This window comes from Biomphalaria glabrata, chromosome 11 (assembly GCF_947242115.1).
Source record: "Biomphalaria glabrata chromosome 11, xgBioGlab47.1, whole genome shotgun sequence".
NCBI classification, from domain to species: Eukaryota; Metazoa; Mollusca; class Gastropoda; family Planorbidae; genus Biomphalaria; species Biomphalaria glabrata.
The window spans coordinates 18,625,001-18,636,152 of NC_074721.1; the positions used below are offsets into that span (position 1 = coordinate 18,625,001).

Here is an 11,152-nt window from a genome sequence, read left to right on the forward strand (position 1 = left end):
TATAAAACACGCGGGCGAGTCGGTTGTACTCAAGGAATGGGAAGTATGTCAATTATTATCAAACATTATTTTTACATTCAGAGAGAGAGAGAGAGGAGAGGGAGAGACAGCGGCTGTGCAAGAAGTATGTAAATGTATACAGCTTCGCCTCTCTCATCTACTCTTATCATGGGCGTAGCATAGTTCGAAGTGGAAATACAGCTGCGGGCATTTCAAAGCTGAGGAATAATCCACGTATTGTAAGGATTCAGATCTATCTCTCCCTAAGATCCAATAGTTTCAATGCCTATACCTTGTTTAGTCAACAAATACATGGGCAGTGCCGGAGTGCTACTACTGGAGGCCATGGGCAGAACTTTGGTGGATAAATCTACCACTTTGGAATGCGTTAATATAAATACATTTATAAAGAATATGTGAATACGTATGTTGAAATTCTGTCACATTTTTAAAGAGAAAAAGTAATTATTAATTTATTATCATATATATGCATATTTTGCTTAAGGATAAGTCCGTGTATGGCCGCGGTAAATCTTGCACTGAAATATTGGACCATGAGTTAACAACTTTATACTCAAATTTACTGACCAGATCACCACGTTCTACATTATTTTGTCGCTATATTGAAAACGAAAGTTCTTTGTACATCTAATCAAATTTGTTCTGATAACTAGCAAGTAACATAAAATAAATATTCTTTTACCATGTGATAACCAGTCGTTAGTCGAGCAGTACAATTGTATCGTGGACACTTTAACAAGAGCGCGTCTCTTCTTTTTGTCTCTTATTGTAGTCGTAGATTGTTTGTAGCTCATAGTTTCTGATAGTCTTTCTAAAATATTGAAACCTGCGTTTTTAACTGCCTGAGTCGACCACTTAGGGGGCTGATTTTGAGTTTGTGTTTCCACACAAATTGTCTTTGTAACCATGTTTACTTATATTGTCGGCTGATATGACTAGGTATATTGATGCACATGTCACGCATAAATAGATGATTGCATCTCTCGCTAATCATGTAATAAATTGACTTCAGAAATAGTTCATTTGATGTGCATCACTGTCTCCTCGTGTCAGATCTCAAGCCATCTTGTTTCTTTCATTCTTTCTCCGCAGAATTTCATTTTTCCTAATTCAAGAACAATAACTTTTGAGTGACAATATCAAACTTGTTTTATTTGTGACCCTTTGTTGTCTCTATATGCTTGCCTGACATACTTCCGATTTGTCTGTTGGTAAAAACAAAAGATGAAAATGAAAGTGATGGTAAACATTAACTTTGTTATCTATAAAATAGAGAGTTGACATTTTTACACTGACGTCTGATGTTTCGTTTAAAAAAAGAAGTAAAGATTTAAATTGGTCTAACTCTTAAGTAGTAATTAATAATGACAAATCCAGAATTACTTCACCGTGTGGGCCCTACACTTTATTATTTTGGGCAGTTTGTTCTAAGTATAAACACTTTGACTTGTCAGAATGGCGAACACTTTATTGCATAGAGTAAAAAAGATTTTCGCAATTAAATTCAAGTTATCTATGCAATAGTTCTCAAGGGCTGAGAGAATAGTCAACATTTAGATCTAGTTACAATGGACCTCATTCACCAATCGTAAATAAACACATTTGGCCTCGTCATAATATTGATAAAACAATGAAAAATACGTATCACATGACAGCCTTTATGGATTACATAATTTGTATAGAAGATATTGAGAATCACGTGGCTAAATGTTGTTTGTTTACTATTTGGTGAATGAGGTCCATTCAAAGGCACCGGAAGAATGTGTGTATGTACGTAATATCAACATCCTAAACCATCTTCAGGTTAGACGTAGTGTCTTTACAATTTCAAAGATAGATAAAACAAGTGCGCGTTAGAAAATGTCAGCAAATGAAAAGTGAATTTTGTTTTCTTTGGGTGTGAATATTCCCATTTGCAATTACAGATTTTAGCTGCTTCTATGTTCTGTAGTAAACCCCTTTATATATTTTACTAGCCTATTGTATGCTAGATATAGAAGCTTCTGACCTAATTCTATCTATACTAGCTAGTTCTAGATCACGTGACGGCACAACAAATGTTTCCCCTACCCAACTCCTCCCCACCCCCACACACACACTTTTCAGTACTTACTCTTGAATATGAGACTAAGTAATAAATTATGACTTTTATATAGGGCTACTTCATGCTTATAGCATGCTTAGAGCGCTTTGGTTCAATCTCAGTTGTGGACCAGTTGGGGGGGGGAGGGGGTATCTAGGAGAAGGTATTTCCGTGCTGCCTTTAGGCGCTCAGTAAATACAGATACATTGATTATCATGTCATTGTTTGGAAGACCAGAGAGTTAGGGGGAGAGAACGTCAGACTAGGACAGATTCACAGCTAACAGACACACAGTGACAGATTTACAGCTAACAGACACACAGTGACAGATTCACAGCTAACAGACACACAGTGACAGATTTACAGCTAACAGACACACAGTGACAGATTCACAGCTAACAGACACACAGTGACAGATTCACAGCTAACAGACACACAGTGACAGATTCACAGCTAACAGACACACAGTGACAGATTCACAGCTAACAGACACACAGTGACAGATTCATATCTAACAGACACACAGTGAAAGAGACACGCTTACAGAGACACTGTGACAGAGACACATGAGGGGGTAAATGAGTCTCCGAAATTTGTTTTTACATCAAATATTACGCCATTATGTCGTGATGTCAAATGTCAAAAAGCAGGAGCCCCTTAAGAGGCCAAGCCACCAGGCTCCAAATCCATAGATACGCCACTGCAGAGTGACACAGCGACAGAAAGACACGCTAACAGACATAGTAACAGAAAGGTGCAGTAACAGGGAGACACAGTAACAGAGACAAAGTGACAAAGACACAGTAATAAAGACATACAGTAATAGAGAGATACAGTCACAGAGAGACACACACAGTAAAAGAGAGAGACAGTATCATAGAAATACAGTAATAGAAATACACAATAAAAAAGAGAGATCCAGTGATAGAGAGACATAGTAAAAGAGAGAGAGATGGTAACAGAAAGACATTGCAAAAAAAAAAAAAAGAGAGAGAGATATACAGTAATAGAAAGACACAGTAAAAGAAAGAGACAGTAACAGTAACTTGAGGTTTTGTTGTTTTGTAAGTAAAACTTGAGGTTTTGTTGTTTTGTAAGTAAAACTTGAGGTTTTGTTGTTTTGTAAGTAAAACTTGAGGTTTTGTTGTTTTGTAAGTAAAACTTGAGGTTTTGTTGTTTTGTAAGTAAAACTTGAGGTTTTGTTGTTTTGTAAGTAAAACTTGAGGTTTTGTTGTTTTGTAAGTAAAACTTGAGGTTTTGTTGTTTTGTAAGTAGATATAGACGAAATGGACGTAAACAGCTGAAGAAAGAAAAGAATTTTCAAAAGACACAGGTCTAGCTATCTTTGAACATAAATATGTCTAGCATTCCAATTTTATCTTTACCTGGCCAATGAGTTATCTTTACCAGACGCGACAGGGTTTTAAAAAATGTCTGCAATTTGATTTTAATGTTACTTGTCTTGGCAAATTATCTACTTTTTGGAGATGAATCCTGTCTTTTTTTTTTAACTCACACTATTGTGACGCTTGTTTGGAATTGTCTCAGTTTTCCTGGGTGTAAGTTACTAGAAGAGTATTTGTGTTTTGTCTGGTGGATCTAGTCTGATAGATCTAGTAGACTGATCATGGAACTATACTAATGGAACACCAGCTTCGAGATTTTATGATCAGAGTGCCGTCGCGCATCTTTTTCGCGCACCATACCAATTTGAAAAATCGATGAGGATGCCAAAGAAGAAATTTACTCCGAGAGCCACTTGGATTGACCTTCATTGAGAGTAAAACTTCCCCACACTATATTTTATTAGATCTGTAAAAACTTTATCCATTTTCTGACTATCTGATAAAATAGATACAATTTCCCTGAATAATGGATCGTCACAAAAGATTTTTTTTTAAGGCCACTTCATTAAAATAGGTGTTTCCAGTACTTCCTCATTTGGGTATTTTACACAAAATCTGGATTTTTGTTATGTACATGTCATTTTTATCATCTGTCCCGCGCAACCAAACCATCCACTTTTCCCGGTCACCAATGTTCTTAACAAGATATCAAGAGAGAGAGGCTGGTCCATTATTTGCGTAGTCCAGCCAGCTTTTTTTTTTTACAACCTTTTTTCGTTCTCTCTCATGAAGGATATGTTTTGAAAATTAGTCTTACAAAATACAATTCCAAACCAACTCATGCAGTTATCGTCTTTTCACAGTATTGAGGAGTCATCCTTTTTGCTAGCCAGAGTGTTAATTGGCAAAAGTGAAAAATTCATTTTCTTTAATTTTTTAAAGTAAATATTCATAACTATATCTTTTATATAATAATATATTTTTAAAATAATAATCTTTTATATAGACATGCTGTAATAGATCTAATAAATGATTAACTCGGACCTACCAATATGGGTATATAAATACTTAAATCTGGGTATTTAAATTTCGAATGCGAATTTTTAAAAAACCGAACTTATATTAATCTAGATCTCTTGTATAATATCTAGAATAATATAGATCTACAACACCTAGGCCTAGACTAAAGTTAAAGACTAAGGTCTAGATTTATTTAACGTTTTAAAAAAAAATCAATAGATCTAATATAGACAGTCATGAGATCCACTCTATTTTATCTAGATCTAGACCATACATGAGATCAATAATTGTCAATATGAATTTTATAGATCTAGTCAAATCTAGTGACTCTAGTCTAGATCTATCGTAGGTAGTTCGATAAAAAATTCAAACTCACAATATACTAATAAAACCTATATGGTTGAAAAGGGCTTGAAAAAATATTTCCAACCATACTAAATTTATCATTGTATGACAAGTGGAAGGGGAGATATTAATTTTTATTTGAGAGGGGAAAATTCTTGATTTTTTAGATCCATGTCATTTCTGTTCACTACCGGAAGTTGAATCAAACTGGGAAATAGGTCAAGAGTATTTTTTTTATTGTGCTGCCAATTGAGCTAATTTTGTAACAAGAATGAACCTCATTTTTTTTTAATTTATTTTTTGAGTTTCCTTTTATTGCATGTAACATGGAATTTATTTTGAATGTATGGATAGGATTATTAATTATATTTAAAGAAAAAAAAGTGTACTCTTAATAAATATATAATAAAACACTTTTTGGATTTGAAAAATTACTTAAGTTTGTTAAAAAGTCATTTTTTAAATTTAAATCTTAAAAGAGAAATAAATAATGTTATTTTAGTGTCTGGTATCTATACTTTTAAAGTATGAATTAATTATTATGCTGAAAATATTATTTAAAAAAATGAAAAGTAATGCTTTGATTTCAAGTAATTTTTGATGCATGAAAATGTAAATAATTTTTACATCTATATCAATTCTATATAAAATCTGCAACACTATTTAATGAAGAACATAATGGGTATCATCAAAATATTAAATACATTCTAAATATTAATGTCTAATGCATGAATATATTTTTTAAAAATGTCTAAGTATTCTATTTTATAGGTTGATTATTAATTAATGTAGATTTATTTTTTGATTCCAACAAATGTTTTTTTTTTTATAAACTCATTAGCAAATCAATCAAATAAAATTAAAATACATTTAGAGAGATGTAAAATAGTATCACAATTAAAGAATAAATATAATCCCAGCATCATCCTCATATTTTTCCCAATAAGATATTGCAAATTTCACAGATGTTTTAAACAATATATTTTCTTCGATCAAAACATGTGTTTGAGGATTTTGCACACCATTGTCTTTCAAAGCAGCTTTTATTTCATTTGCCATTTCATTTCTTTCTCATCTGTCCACTCTCAATTAATTTGAGTTTGATTTAAAAATTGAGTGGAGTTTACTAATAGTATTTATCATGGTTTAATAATTAATTAGAGGACAACCAAAAGCATTATATCAGAGAGGTAAATAGCAACTCTTGCGAATCTAGCAATTTTTAATGGAATGTAAAGGTCCTTGATATCTTTCACCTAAATATGAAAAAATTATCATAGTATTGCCTTTAAAATTTAATTAAATTTATTATATTTTTGTATAAAACAATAATAGCTATATAGTATTGTTAATAAAAAAATCTTTAAATTAATAGTATAAAATATAATAATAATAGTAAAATAATTATAATAACTTATCTAGAGTAGTTGATCATTATGTGATGAAAACCAAGATTAAATTATATGAATATTACTAGTGGCACAAACTAATTTAAAAGATAACTAAGAATTTTTGTTTAAAATTATACAGAACTACCCTAATAGATAACATCAAATCCTATATTGTATTGAATTGGAATAATTAGAAAAATATTTAACCTTCTGTAAAAATAATTAATTTTATATGTAGATTAATCAATTGCTTTTAAAAAGAAAATATTCAAATCATAGATGGTTATAAATAGGGGGCCGATTGAGAAGGATTTAAATATGTACTGACAGTGATGGATGTATATATGTTCTAACAAAGCTCTTGATTTCATGGATAAAAATATTTCTGCCAACTCTGTCATAAAATATAGTGTTCAGTGCTGAAAATGTCAACTATCGATAATTGGTCACAAATTTGAGTGAATCGAGAGGACTTCACTGTATGTCGTTTTTTTAATTGAATAAGGTCGATAATACGGTTCTAATTTATTAATTATGCATTTTTAAGCAAATGCCCAAATGCCTCTTTTTTCAAAAGCTTGCCTTGTGGACTAATTCATATGACAAACATAAAAACAAAAATATGCAGTCATTTGATCTTCAAACAAATAATAACAAGCCAACACTGGCGTAATCGGGACATTCCTTTTAAAAATATCAACATTCCAGGTCACATTGAGCACAAATTTTGTACAAAAAATTAAGAAATTTTAATTTTACTATGAAATTCAAAATACCATCGTTTTGGACCTAGGCAGACTTTCAAAGGAAAAATGGAATACTACTTCCGGTGTTTATACGCGGATATCGAACTACCTATCTATCGATCATCTATGATCTAGTCTGTCTATAGCTATACTTACTATTATACACTTTTACAGTATATGAGTATACTCATACGAGTCATACTGGCTATACTATAGTATAGACACTATAGTTAGTATAGTTAATACTTTTTAATAGTAGATCTATATTCTATAATCTATCCATTCTATCTAAATTATTCTAAATCTAGACTTCACTTTCACATCACATTCAGTCATTCACACGATATTTGATACAGACAGTGAATGAAACGAATGCAGTAGTTATACTGATTATACAAAAGTGACGATACTACTTATAGATCTACCAGTTGATAAACATCATCATCATAGATAATAATCTACATCTATAATCATAGTGCCCTTTATTTAGTCAAGTCAAGGTAGTGGAACGTAAACTCGAAGGTTTAATACAATATGGTATGAGTCTATGAGTTAGTATAAGATCTAATTATTTTGTTACTTTGTATGTGACAGTATGTCAATGTCTCAATTAAAATTTATAATTAATATCACCAGCCATATCATTTTAAATATTTAAAAAGTAGACATAGATTTTTATTATATTATAAATAGATAGATTAGATCTATATATAATTTTACAAACTTTAGAAATGATTGATTTTATTTTTTATTGATAAGCCTTCTAGACTAGATCTAGCATCTCTAGCTAGACTCTAACATGTAGATTGTAGATCTTTGAATTGGATCGATATTCACCTTCCTAAATTGTCTCTAAAGTCTATAGCTGATTTGAGAGGCCCAACGAGGCAAGACGAGTCTATTAGTACTCTGTCTCTTGATCTATCTAGTAGGCCTACTAAGCTAGTGCATTAGCCATAGTGTAGTCAAATCTTGACAACTAGTCTTCTAGATCTAAGCTTCTAGAATAATTAGATCTAGATCCAGTTTAGATTTAGAGTATAAAAGTTTTTACTACCTAAAATACTAAATCTACTGATCTAAATTCTAGATATATAGATCCAGTTCAGATTAGGATATAAAAATATTCCACTAGCTAAAATTCTAAATCTACTGATCTATACTTAATATGTTATATTATATGTTATATTATATGACATCTATCTACAAAAATTATTATTAAGATATAATTATACATTCTAGACTAGTTATATATGTACATAAAATATATAAATAAAAGATAAAATTTATGCAGGCCTAGGTCCCATAAATTTATAATTGATCCAGATCTATCAGTAAAAGTTACCTTCGATTGGCAGTTTTACCCAATCTAATCTATACAAGACAATTTATAATCCATGCCTTGCCTACACCCCATATATATTAGTTTCCATTCCATGCCATACCCATGAGTTCATGAAATAATAAATGATGTGGTGTCAAGTTGGATCTATCCCCTGAAATTCAGTACTTTAATATAAAACTCACATATCTAGTTAATTATTTGCTGACACTGATAAACTTGGACTTGTGTGATACATATATGTTTCTTATCAGATTTAATTAATGAAGTTTAGGTGCATTTTAACCAGTAATAGGGCTACAAAAGTATCATCAGGTGTATTCTAACCATTGGTATTTTTCCTGGCAACATTTCTATTCTAGTCTGTGATAAATTATAAATAAAAAAAAATGTTTGTAATGTTTCAGTTATTAACAAGTAGAACCATGGCAACCAGTTCTGATGATGTACCAGAATGGCTCAAGGATCATACTTATACTACTTCTACTCTCTGGGCATCCATTCAATATTTAATGTAAGTACTACTATACAATTTTTATTTTAGTTATCTAATAGATGTTTTATGAATTGTGTGATTTTCATGGTCAAGCAACATCCAAATATCTGGGATGGAATTTAACATTTTTCTCTAAGTTTTTTATTTTTTTATTTATAACACTCTTAAGCACATTCATCTTTCATGAATGCCTAATATACCTTGGCTGTTGTGCAGGCCATTCCTTTACAATAAACTGTTAGATGAAATTAGGCAAAATTGTCTGATAATTTGTATGTTTGATACAACGTTTTCAATTTAATAATATTATTTTTTAATTGTAATGTTTTCAAAAGAAATTAACCAATATGCCTAATTGTATAATTACAGTTATGTTTGGAAATGCAAGAAAAAGGCATGCATTCCTGAAAAGTCAATGATTGGTTGCACCTCTTAAAGGTAAGGTACTGCAATTTTTCCCATGTACTTTTCTCATAAGCTGAAGTACTTGTATTTTTGAAAAACTAGTTCCATGAAAATGTAAATCATAATATATGTTATAGTTGCTTTTAGATTAGTTCAATGTGCATCAAATTAACTGAACATCTGCCTTCACCTATAGTAATAATTCATAACTATTAAGGTCAGGGCCATGTCTACACATTAACGCAGTAGCTCCTTTTAGGTACAGACTATTTTTAGAATGGCAAAATTATATAACTATAATTAATAACATATATACGTTTAGCATGGTCAACACATATGTCACACATATTTTTTATTTTTTTTTTAAATCCTTTTATTTATTTTTATAACTAGATAACTTTCTGTTATGAGAAAAGATGAGATTCTTGGACTCCTGCATAGCACCACCAGAAAGGAAAATCCCATCATGTTGCAAAATAAAAGTCTTGGACCAATTTTAATTTAAGATATATATATTATACTGTAAGCTGTATACATATTTATGTATATCCTGTCATTCAGCCAACAGGTTTGGATTTAGTATTTCTTTAAATCTGTTTGATATTGTACTTGAAAACTATTAATCTGAGCCCCATTAAAACAAGAGGGAGTGCAGTGGATGAGTGGTAAGGGAAATTTTACTTTTTTAAAATTAAAATAAGAATCTAACAAAAGTAAACATATAAAATATGGTGCATTCTTAAAACTAAAACCTGGTGCAAAGGTTTAAAATGTTGGCAAAAAAAAAAGCAACATCAATTAAATATTCTTAATTCCCTTTGCAAAACTTACTGAGAAGAACATGCATGTTGTTCCCTCATAAGTTTCTTGACAGAGGAAATCTTGTTTATATTAGATTTGAATTAAGCAAATTAAGAAAAAAAATTATAATCATTATTTTAAATGGTTGTATCTAAACCTTATGAATTATTTTTCAGTTATAAGTATATTGAAATGAATGGATAATCATGAAATTGTTAAATAATTGCTGCTATCATTCCATTGACTAAAGAACCATATTTTTCAAAATTAATTAATTAATTAATTTTCAAGCAGAGTTCACATAGATCTTGAGTGAAATTTTTCTTTTTTTGACTAATGCTTCAATTTTATTGTATCATTAGTTTTTTATTTTTATTACCCAGAATATTTAAAAAATGAGTACACTATTTTCATGTAATAATGTAACTTGGTATTCACACATCAAAATACGCTATAATCTTTAGGCCATATAGATTTGTATAAATATAAATTAACTTGCTTAAATACATTGTAAATGTATATTGTTTGGATAAGAATAAAGTTTTTCTGTAGACAATTATTGTTCAAGATTTTTTGATGCTCCTGCTTAATAAATTATATACACAGGTCATTAGTTTTAACACACTACTGACACAAGAAAAACTGGTCGCCCCCACTTCCATTACATAGATGTAATAAAATGTGACCTCAAATCAGTGAACATCAATACTGACAATTGGGAAGACATAGCTTTAGACCGCAACAGATGGAGAGACAGTGACCAAGAAAGCTATGGACAGTGAAAGTACATAGGTCTCAGCTCAGGAAGAAAAACGTACAATCCGAAAAATGGCCAGCTCCTCTACCACCGAAGCAAAAACCACCTTAACCTGTGCTATCTGTGGATGGGAGTGTCTCTCCGAAATAGGGCTCCACAGCCACATGAGGAAGTGTGCTCTGAGATGAAACCTTAGTCTTTCTATTTCTACGACTGAAGGAGGCCAATGATGATGATACAGGTCATTAGTTTTAACACGTCTGATAATAAATGACAGTACAAGTTATTGAATGAAAATTTGTCATTATTTCAGGTGCTTTAGGCCTACATCAATGTGAGGTACCAGTACTTTGATTGTGTCATATAACAATTTAAAGCAACATTTTGAAATGAATAGTG

General features: G+C 31.0%; 1 long non-coding RNA gene across 1 annotated transcript; it reads left to right on the plus strand.

Moving 5' to 3' along the window:
* The first annotated feature begins 7,192 nt into the window (after window positions 1–7,192).
* On the plus strand, window positions 7,193–10,552 carry LOC129921840 (uncharacterized). Its single transcript, XR_008773825.1, has 4 exons — window positions 7,193–7,489; window positions 8,702–8,808; window positions 9,160–9,228; window positions 9,589–10,552. It is a non-coding gene; the product is annotated as an uncharacterized LOC129921840 (long non-coding RNA).
* Window positions 10,553–11,152: the final 600 nt, after the last annotated feature.